The sequence below is a fragment of the Nycticebus coucang genome, unplaced genomic scaffold (assembly GCF_027406575.1).
Source record: "Nycticebus coucang isolate mNycCou1 unplaced genomic scaffold, mNycCou1.pri scaffold_64, whole genome shotgun sequence".
Lineage (NCBI taxonomy): Eukaryota > Metazoa > Chordata > Mammalia > Primates > Lorisidae > Nycticebus > Nycticebus coucang.
In genome coordinates, this window is record NW_026515589.1 from 76,206 (window position 1) to 86,253 (window position 10,048).

A 10,048-nucleotide genomic window follows, 5' to 3' on the forward strand; every position below is an offset into this window, starting at 1 on the left:
ATCCCCTCTATGATTTTCACCAGTGATAGCTTGCCAAGATATTAACAGATATTTTTACAAGCCGTATATTACTGTTTAGAATTCTTCCAGGTAGAAATTGACGGAACATTTCTGTTTTCGTTTATGTCTCTCTGTAGGTAATAAGGTTTCAGCTTTCAAGTAGTGGTAGATGACCATCTTTAACCGCTTAAGTGTCTTCTTTTATAGCAATCAAATGAAACTCTACAGAGAGAAAAACTAACTATAAATATTAATCAGTATTTTTATAGATATACTATGAATACAAGTCTTTTTTATTCATCTTATTGTTCTGAATATGTTCCCTTCTTTTTTCCTTGACTTAAATTTGTAATTGATTGACCAATCACGTCACTTTTTTTTTGTTTGCATGTTTATTCCTCCTCCTCTAACTTTCGAAATGATGACCCTTACCTCTACTTTTCTTGCAGAATACATTTCTTCAGTGTCTTTCCTTTCAGTTCCTCTCTGTCTCCATATTTAGTTACAACTTTCTATTTAGTAGTAAGGTATGTGTGCCTCTCACTCATCAGTCCTTACCCAACAAGGTTTGTTCTTGTTTGTTTATGTCTTTCTTGTAAGTACTAGAGTGTCAAACATAACAGAAACAACTTCTACTACTTAAAGTGTCAACCAATTTAAATAAGATACTGCTAAAAGGGGCAGCGCCTGTGGCTCAGTGAGTAGGGCGCTGGCCCCATATGCCGAGGGTGGCGGGTTCAAACCCAGCCCCGGCCAAACTGCAACAACAACAAAAAAAAAACATAGCCGGGCATTGTGGCTGGTGCCTGTAGTCCCAGCTGCTCTGGAGGCTGAGGCAAGAGAATCACGTAAGCCCAAGAGCTGGAGGTTGCTGTGAGCCGTATGATGCCACGGCACTCTACCAAGGGCAGTAAAGTGAGACTGTCTCTACAAAAAAAAAAAAAAAAAAAAAGATACTGCTAAAAAAGCTAAACTCCCAGGTGGCGCCTGTGGCTCAAAGGAGTAGGGCGCCAACCCCATATGCCAGAGGTGGAGGATTTAAACCCAGCCCCAGCCAAAAACTGCAAACAAACAAAAAACAAAAACAAAAAAAAAAAAACTAAACTCCCACATATTTCTGGACAGGAGATGATTCATACAATTGTAAATCATTGCAGATACATTTCAAAACATAACATGTAATTAATTTAAGTTTTTAATGTTAATTATCTCAGTGATACTTGTAACTACCTGGAAAAATTTTTGTTCTAAGTTATTTGTATTAAGATGCTACTGGATATCATAGTGTTTGTATAATAGTGAACGAGAAGTGAAGGCAGTAATTTTTTTTTTCTCTTTTTAAAAAACTTTATTTAGAATGCCTACTTGAAGAAGTCAGCATGTTTTACATATTCAAAAAATTCCAATTCTTTTGTCTCTGCAAACATTTAAAGTATGTTAGGTATAATAGATTAGAAATGTAATACATTACAAAACAGTAGCCTTTGACTATCTGTACATTTACTATGCACCTTAAGGAAAATTATTTGACAGTGTGCTGTACTTAAACTGCAGGTAACATACTTTTATTCTATCATACAAAACTGACCAGTGGGAGTGCCTGAATTTATAAATGGCCAGTAAACAATATTTAAACTGAGATGTATATTTAGCATGCTAAAAAGTGAAAAAAAAAAATTAGCTGAATTCTGTAGCTCATCAGTTCCAATATTTTATGGCATTTTTTTCTTTAAATGAAAAATTTTGATGTTACAATGTTAAAATAATTTTACATGATAAATGCAGAAAGGAATTTTCTAAATATTTTAGAAAGTACATTCACATTCATTTGTCATGGTTTTTTTTTTGTGGCTGTTCTCAATGTGTTTATCATATTAAGAAGACACTGGTCCTATACAATTTTAACAGTCCATCTGCAATTAAAAACTGTAACAGTATGTCAAAAGTAACAAAAAGCAAGTAATACTGAACTCACACAATAGGTAGAACAAAATGAAACCAAATTACATCATAATGGCAGGTTATACATTTTAAAGAATCTCTTTTTGCACTTAGTCAAATAAGGTAGAAGTGGAAACAAACTGATTTCTGTGGTTTCTCCTATTGGCTCAAATCGGAAAATTTGATATAAAAAATTTGATATAATATTCTATTTCTGTTTATTTAACATAATTCAAAGTCATGCATGGCTCATCAATAATGTTACAACTTTATGTTCAAACAAAATACCAAAACTATTCATTCCTCACTAGAAATGCTGAACACTAGGAAGATGGAATTTTATATATTTGTTTTCTTAAATTTTGCTTAAGATATTCTTCAAAAAGTTAAAACTGCCCGCCACAATATTTTGTCTGTATATGGCACAAATTGACCTCCAAGTCAGTGTGATTTCCATCAAAAAGGCACTGTTTACAAACCTCAGAATCTGACAAGTCTACTTCAGTGATGTCTGAGTGAATATATTTGAAATAGGTAAATAGACAAACCCTTATAAAATTACAGCATTACTGTTTAAATATACTAAAGCTATATAAAAGGAAATAAAATGACACAGAGAAATGACTCTTTTATGACAATTAAGCCTATAAACACCGAATCATACTATAATTCTGTAACACAAAAATGACAGAAAGTATTTTCTTAAAGGCACAAAAGCGTGAATACTAAATGATGGTTGTATTTTACAAGGCCAACTTTTCAATGGAATGCAGTTGCCAACTGAGCTATGACAAAGATTACATTGTACCTTTATAATTGATACAGAAGAGTACTGACATGAAACACAAGTGAAGTATCTATTGCTGAAACTTAACATTTCACATGCCCTATTTATTATTGCCTTACCCTCCTGGGCCAGTTACATCTTAGTAAACGGTGGATGACTGATGGCATAGTAATTTAACAACCAAGAAAGAAATGTACATGTCAGTAATTATTACTTATTTAAGTTTTTACGTGGGAAAATAAAATTGATACTTTTTTGAAGAAAACTGGTCATTAAGATTGTAAATTTCAGAAACCCTCAAGAGGCTCTCAGACAACTGGAAACTGTCAATCACACTATGAATCCACGTATGAAAGGAGATTATTCCCAGGTAAAGAAAATTTAAAGTCAATTACATATTATGGCTAAGTACAAAATTAATTATGTGTTTTAAAGATTCACACACTAATCCTACTATATAAGCACTGATCTAAAATGAAGCCACCAATTCCTAAGTTTTGTGTTCAGTTTATAGAAAGGAAGTCATACAACTAAAAGCATTGAGAGGACTTTAGTAAATAAAAAAACTGTCACCAATAAACCTGCTCTTATGAAATAGTGTTTTGACTCTTTGGGTAAGAACCCATAACATCCTCCCTAAAATTTTTTTTTTAATAAGGAAAATTACTACCTTTCTAGTCTTAGAAGATACCCATAAAATAAGACACATTTGGACCAAATAAAAATAATATACAAGTGGCTAGGACCAAAAACCTAAGATTTGAGTCCCTAACAAAAAATTTTAAGTTTTCAGGATTTAATGATACAATTATTTTCATCATTAGCCAATGAAGTTACATGTAAATAAATTAATGCTAATTTAAACCATAAGAAAGATCAAATTGTACAGTATTTACAAAATATCACATATCAACGAGTAGGCAGTTGAACATAATGTTGGAACAGAATATTAACAAAAAATTGCAATGACAAATACAAAATATAACCAAAACAAAAAAAACACTTGCTCTACTGTAGTCATGAAAATACTGAGTATAGGTACATCTTATTTATGCTTTTATCAATTTAAAAAATAATTTTACATGTACATATAGAGTACAATAGTTTGTCAACAAAACATGGTAATTTTTTTTTGGGGGGGGTACAGAGTTTCACGCTGATGTCCTGGGTGGAGTGCTGTAGCAGCATAGCTCACAGTAACCTGAAACTCCTGAATTCAAGCAATCCTCTTGCCTCAGTTTCCCAAGTAGTGGTACCTACAGGCATGTGCCACAACTACCGGATAATTTTTACATTTTTAGTGGAGACAGGGTCTCGCTCTTGCTAAGGCTGGTCTTGAATTTCTGAACTCAAGCAATCCACCTGCCTTGACCTCCCAGAGTGCTAGGATTACAGGAGTGAGCCACTGCGTCTGGCTGTGAATGGTTCTTTATAGAAATACAAGAGTTAAGATAGGTATATTTATTAGGGGAAAAGAGCAAGCTCTTTTTATCATTTTAATTTTCATAATGCAGCATTCATCCCTTGATTTTGTATTTATCATAGCATAATAAACAGTTGATTATAGTTTTATTAGTCTCACAGTCTCAAGCAAAGGCAAATGTGGCCAGAGAAAATCCACTCTCTGACCTCCACTTTCATTAAGATTCATTTCAAAATCTGTACTTTCAGGATTCCAAGATATATTTTAAGACATTATGTTCCTAAGCTTAACTACCTTGGCAAAACTTGCTTTTGCAGACTGTTGATATTTATGTAAAAAAAAAAATGTTAAAATACTAAACTGAAGAAACAAAAAAAACTTAGGAAAAAGTATGCCTGAGCTGAACAAAAGGAATCTTAAAGAACTGTGGTTTTGCCACAGAAAGAATTTACTGAGACAGAGGAGGATAATAAGGAATTAAACTTCAGACGTGATACTCTTCTCAGATGCTCGACTTATTGCACATTTTAAATAAACCAATTTCAATATACACAGAAAGGCCACCACACAGGGTTTTACTGCCTTTCTCTTTTTGGCATTTTAAGTAAAATATTGATTATAATTTTTGTATTCTACTTATTGACTGACCATACTAGAGTCTAACTCTAAATAAAAGCTAAAGTAAAGTTTCATAATAAAAAAAATGAATTATCAGCATTCCATACACCCTACAAACATCTCTAGAAGTTGACCTAAAATGGACTAGCTGATTTAAAAAAATACAAAAATGTGGGGGGAAAAAAAGCAGTCAATTTTGACCATACCTTTTTCAACAAGTGCTTAAAGTGGTATTATAATCAATCCAAATAGTTACATACAAGTTTTTTCATATTGATATACACGTAAGTACATACATACCTGTATCTATAAATACTAAGTTAAATTCTAGGGGTTAAAAAAATCTTGTGTAAACTTTTTAAAAAGCAATTTGCCACCTGTCTCCATATTATACACTGATCATTCACACTATTTTCTTGCTGTTTATAAGAAGACAATTGAGCTGGGTGTTTGGAAATTATTTTAACAGTACAATGTACTGAGTTATCCATGTGTAGTATTCTATCATTTCTCAGTCTGTAATTTCTTATTGATAAAAGCTTTGTGCCAGTTTTAAGAAGAAAATAAATTACATATATTTATAAGAGTAATAGCATTTTTGTTATGAACAATGTTAATGTTATATCTAAGAACATATTATAGAATACAAAGACCACTATCAGGTAAGAGTAGATAAGAGACAGCTGTGTATACATGTAGATTTATTATACTCACATGTGGACACATTTTCACGAAAGCTAGAAATGTCCTGGCACTTCACACACAGGTCACTTTAATAACCAAATAGGATAGCTCTTGTTTCAGGTTAAGGATAAAAGATACAAAAGATTAACACCTCTCCATTTATCCCCTAGGTTTTTTGAAATTTTGTGATGTTTTAATAAAGACCAAACCAACTTGGTCATTAGTCCTAGGCAAAATCTCATGGTTCTAGTTCATTGATTCAACAGTAGAGAACTTCTATTTAAACATGAAGTTTATTATAGACTTGAAGCAAAATCAGGAGGAAAATGATGAAGTAGTCTTTTTGCTGCAGAAAATAATCCGTTGCAGGTGTGCTTGAAACCAAATGATTTCGAAGAACCATAATATTTCTTTTAATTTCCTCCTGTGTTTGTTTTATGGATTCAATGGAACTTTGAATGTCTCCCAGTTCTATCCCTTTCTTTCTTCTTGTACTTGGTTTTAATGATTGAGCTTCACTTCAGATGAGTCTTGGATATCAGGTTCTGGGGAAGAATATCCTTTGGCTACTTTCTTCTGTCGCCTGGTTGGCTTATGTTTCACTTTTGGGACACTAACCATTGGAGTTTGATGTTTCACTTTGGTCTGGATAACAGCATCTTTTTCAAACTGTATCATATCATTAAGTGGGTCCCATGGTCGGGTATCTGCGAACTTGTAATGCATTCTCCTGTGAGTGGATCAAGTTCAAATAACTTACAAGTCCATTCTTCATTTTTTGTCTTTCGATCTCGGGCAGCTTGTCTCTGAGCTTCTTCTAAAACATACTTCTCTTGAGTAGCTTCTGTTTGGTCTTTGGCATTTATGGCTCGAGTTACCCGCTGCCAGAGTTTTCTGATTCAAAATCTCCTTGTTCTTCAAATTTTACAGTGTGCCTTATTAATCTCCATTGCTTAATGTCAGGTGTTGGATTCCAGAAAGCCTCTGAATTATCAGTCTTTTTGTCATTAATAAAAACTTCACTATCCCAGTGGCCTTCCAAAGTAGCTAAGACTTCTTTTCCCAATTTAAGTTTCCCTGATATTTGATTAACACAATCACCACTCCCTAGAAATGGCTTTAGTTTAAACTCAAGTATTGCACTGAATCCAGTTTTTTGACATGTAATATTGACTGCTCCTCCAAGCTCCAGTGTCATTGTGCCATAAAGAATTCCTTTACAATGAGCATATGGCATTGCCATTACATAATCTTCACCTCACCTCTATTCAAGAAAGTTAATCGTGCTTCTCCCTCTAATATTGCAGATAATGAGTTTCCATAAAATTTGGACTTAGCCAGGATAATACCACTAAGGCAAAATCCATCTTTTCGGTTACTAACATAAAAGGCAGATATTGGTGGATGATGGGACACCTGTTCAGCAATATAAAAAGTTTTGCTGTTTGTCCTGGGATGAATCCATAAACAGCGGAAAGTCTCACCAAGTATAAGATTATAGGGTTTCTTCAGACCCTTTGGCTTTTTATAGAATCCTGACAAATACCATTTCACTACTTTCTTCAAACGGAAATAAGGATTTTCTTCAAGAGCAGCCTCAGAAAGGAAATCTGCATGATAGTAGTAATCTGAAGGTTTATCCAGGAAAGAACGGGGTTCCAAAATTTATGTAGGCAAAACCACCCTGGACAGGTCCATGCCAGGACAAACTTGTTTCAACAGTGTCCAGATAAGGCTTTTGTTTTCTTCAGACACAGTTTCTGTTTGAGAAGCCTCCCCAGCTTCCCCAAGCTCTTCATGGCTCTCTTCAGTATAGATAGTTTCCTTCAAAGGTTCAACAGGCTCAGGTTCAATGTAGGAGTCATCTTGCCTTTCTGATGTATCTGTGTCACTTTCTTCACTTTTCCCCATCACCTCATTGTCAGACTCATCGTGTTCTTGATCATTTTCTTTATCAGATTTATCAGAATACATATCTTGGTCCTTAAAATGTTGGTGTTCGATTTCACTATCATTTAACTGAAAGTTGTCACTGCTGTGGAGATTGTTAGCACTAACAAGCCATACAAAGTCACATGTGTGCTCTCGGATGAAATGCTCAGGTCATGTTCCTTTCCTTCCCTGATCATTGTATGTTTAAGAAGACTAGAACATTTCAAAGCCAACACCAAAGCATCCATCCAGCACCTTCCATCAGACTCCGAAGTGGCTCGGATGATCAAGTAACTGCTAGGGAGGGGCTGAGTTATGGATCCAACTGCTTCACCTTTTGGATCCTTCACTGCCCAAATAGATTGTTCCAAAGGATGGAAAAGTTTGAAACAAAAGCCATCCTTTTTTGATGGACGCTCAATGGTTTCACAGGCATTCAGAAGGACTGTTCCTACCCACTGACCATTTTTTTTGGGTTTTATAGATCAGCAGCACCCCAGGTTTCAACACACACCACAACTTGGTCCAGCTCTTTAGTGTACCACGAATCTTCAACCAATCAGCCATAACAATGACAGAAGGATCTGTGATTGTACTGAGTAACTCCTTTGTAGCTCTTTTCTTTTCTTCTCGGTAATTTTTCTTTTGCACCTTAAGAGAGTCTTTCTTTGTGAGCTTGTTTGAAGTTGAGCTGTCCTTCTCCGAGCCATTATAAAGTTTAGATTCAGACTTACTCTTTGACATAGAAAGTGAAGACTCATCTCTATTTTGAGAAATATCTTCCTTCCCTCTTTCAAAACCCTGGCTAGGAGGACTTGCTAGACTGAGATGGCCGATGTAAATCTTCGGTTGGTGTTGGATAAGTTTCTCTCCCTTGGCGCTGACTCATCTTTTCTGGGGTTAGATGTTGAGCTTCCTCACTGTTTGCTATAACATGGAAGTTCGGTCAGGCTCTCCATCTGGCAAACCTGTCTCCATAATGGAAGAAGATAGTTTTCTGCTTCTCTTTACATTATTGTTCAGCCATCATGTATATCTGCAAATCCGGTGCGGGCCCCCAGCGAGGCGGGAGGCAGGGAGCCGGTTCCTCTGGAGTCGCAGCGACGCCGCGGTCCGGGGCCCTGCACGCGTCGGGTCGGACTCCAACTTCTCTTGGCGGCTGTGGCCGGCGGCGGCTGGGGCGCGAGCCCAGACTGAGGGCGCTGTCTAGGTGCAACCGGGGCGCCGCCGGCGCGGCCCGCGAAGAGGGGCGGGAACTCTGGCCCCGCCGTCCGCCCGCCAGAGCGGCCTCCCACCTGCCCTCCGCCTGCCCTCCGCCTGCCTGCGGCGGCGGCCAAGCTAGCGTATAGCCGCCCCAGCTGCCGCCAACACCGCCGCCCGGCCCGGAGCGCGCCGCGGCCTAAAGTTGTCATCGGCCTAGTCGCCGCCTTTCTGGGCGGCAGTAATTTTTTGATGTCATCTGTACCATCTCTCATAATCCTTCCCCCAGGAGGAAACAGGTTAGAAAACAGCAGAATGGAGGTTGGAGTCTACGTCTGAGTGACTCCACAACCTGTTTACTTTTTCGTTAGACCATGGAGTCGTGGTGAAAATTATACTTAATTTATCCAGTTTAGTACTTCTTATTCTTAAAGTTGTTGTCTTTTGTTCAATTGTAGATGTATTTGAAGACTTTTAATCTTCAACTTGAATAACCAAGAAGCCTTATTTCCTTTATACTAGATACACTATCCAATTTTTACCTAAGATCCTGTGCGGTGTAAAGAGAAGAAATTAAGAGCTATTAGTATGTTGCTTACCGGGGTATAAAAAAACCCATGTGATATTTAACATAGGGTTTTGTTTCTTTCTTAAATTATGGAAGCACATAGGAATGCCTCAGTGCTGTAATCGCACAAATGGAGATGCATGTCTTCCACATTCTAAAACTTTTAAGATTAATTTTTATAAAGAAGTCTCCTTCTAGTGTCTTGAACCAGTGCTTTAGAATATTTTTATTCGATTTAAAAATGCATATGCCAACAATGTTCCAGAAATAAATGTTTAAATGTGTTAATAAAAGTATATTTTATATTTTCAAAACAGATATTAAAATATTTAACTGATAAACTGAATCTTAAATTTGTTCCCTACTCTTGTTTTCATTTTCAAAATTTGAGAATTCTGTGTAGGTTTGTGTTAATTAATTCTCCTAGTTTAGAATTAAGAACAATCTTCTTAATCTCATATACTTTTTCTAAGTAAGGTTATCTAATCCTACTCCCAATGTATATATCCAGAATTGTCTTCTACAGCCCCCGGAATTCGATACATCACCAATGAAGATGTCCTGGGCCCTCATCTGACTCTTTCCTGACTTTTCCTAATCTTCTCTGTCATCTGGCTTTCCCACCCTAGTAAATAACATCTATAGAACATAGCACGGAAACAGGCAAGCAGGAATGGTCCTACCTCCAGCTAGTCTAGTCATTCACCAAGTGCCGTGTTTGCCACCTGCTTACTAATTTCCATATCTTACTACTCTAATTCACCCTGACTTATGATTTTTAAACACTCTTTTCTAGTCACCTCCCCCACCTCAGCTCATTTATCTTTACTTTGCTGCTAGGATGACCTTTCCAAAATATATTCGTGATGATCTAAGTCACCTGCTCATTGAGCAG

General features: G+C 36.4%; 1 pseudogene; it reads right to left on the reverse strand.

The window, feature by feature from the left end:
* Positions 1–5,450: 5,450 nt before the first annotated feature.
* On the reverse strand, positions 5,451–8,363 carry LOC128579533 (oxysterol-binding protein-related protein 8-like; annotated as a pseudogene).
* Between the last annotated feature and the right edge of the window lie 1,685 nt (positions 8,364–10,048).